The 1,451-nt window shown below is 47.6% G+C and overlaps 1 protein-coding gene across 1 annotated transcript in view; it reads right to left on the reverse strand.

Moving 5' to 3' along the window:
* SIX3 (SIX homeobox 3) overlaps positions 1-1,451 on the reverse strand; it is a 6,686-nt gene that overhangs the window by 2,079 nt on the left and 3,156 nt on the right. The window lies entirely within an intron of this gene.

Here is a 1,451-nt window from a genome sequence, read left to right on the forward strand (position 1 = left end):
AACAGGAGCAGCGCCTTCCCTTTTCCCGGAGAGCCGTTCAGCCCGCAGCACCGCGGGCCTAGGAGCAAACCAGCTCTGTGTCAGCTCCTTAAACACTTGGCCACCGCGGAAATCTGCAAGGGCCGGTCTGCAGCGGGCGAGACTCGTACAGGATCCTCATTTTGTGCTCTGGCGAGTATCTGTCTAAATATTTCCCAGTGGACAGACAAATACTCCGGGGTCTGCGGCAGGACTGGAGGAAGGTCCTGTCCCGGGGAGGCAGCGGTATCGACAAAACAAAAAAGGGCGATTGCGGAACACGGCGCTTCTCTCCGCTCGAAATTTAAGTCCCTTTTCCATCCGAAAGCCAAAATTAGCTTTAAAGTGCTGGTCCTTTCACCGCCAACACTTAAGGGTACGTTGCCGTGGAACATTTTGGTTTTTTTTAAGAGGCAATAAATAATTTTTAGGTTCCCTAGCGTGTTGTGAGTATTCCTCTGCGCCCGTTTATTCCGCTCGAAACCCAATGAAAGCCTGATTCAGGGATAAGAGCTAAACGTCCTGGACTGAGCTGCCAGCCACAGCCTCTAGCGCCTAGCATTGCCAGTGTGAATCAAAATACACCCTGCGCTCAACTGCTTCTCACCGGGGTATTTTCTATTTAACTGCCTGCAAAGAACAGAAAAATGTAGCCGGTTTATTCTACGTTTCTCATTATTTTAAGTTGTCTAATTTCAGCGTCTTTGATTTTTCTCCCATTTACAATTCCTGGTGCATTCAACTGCTGTCAACAGCGTTGAGTCAACAAAAGCATCCGTAGGCAACTTCTGTTTATTTACAGTCCTAAGCTGATCTGTTTTCCATTTAATGGAAATTAAATGGCGAGGCACTTTTAGGTTGCATTTCTCCTACAGAATCTTGAATCAATAGCACCAGTGCTATAATTAGGAGGAATTTAAGAGACAGCATTTACAAGAACAAGAAGTTTTGTTTACACGCTTACAGTGGTAGCCAAACTTAAATTAAAATAAAAACAATGTGTCAAGCTGGATTAAGGGTCCATTTTCATTTGCAAAATAACTTTTACGGAGGATGACGAGAAAAAAAAAAGAAAGAAGGAAGGGTGCCTCGCTTTTATCATGGCAAAGCAGAAATAAAAAAATAAAATAATAAAAAAAAAGACACCGAGAGACACGCAAATAAATGCAAGCGTAAATGCACAGGCAAACACACGACCAGAGGGCCAGGTCGCCATGTGGTGTAAACAGAGAAATGGAGATGGGGGGGGGGGAAGATGTTTCCCGATCTCTTAAAGGCTTTTTTCCCTTTTCCTCCCCGAGCCGAACGGCTCCGGGGTGTGCGTGTGCCGGTCCCGCCGCGCAGGCAGAGGAGCACGAACAATCGGAGGGGAGCCGCCCGCTCTGCAGAAACCCGCTCTGAATCGCACCGCCCGCCTCGGCCCTTCTGCGGGG

The sequence above is a fragment of the Aptenodytes forsteri genome, unplaced genomic scaffold (genome assembly GCF_000699145.1).
Source record: "Aptenodytes forsteri isolate BGI_AS27 unplaced genomic scaffold, ASM69914v1 Scaffold130, whole genome shotgun sequence".
NCBI lineage: Eukaryota > Metazoa > Chordata > Aves > Sphenisciformes > Spheniscidae > Aptenodytes > Aptenodytes forsteri.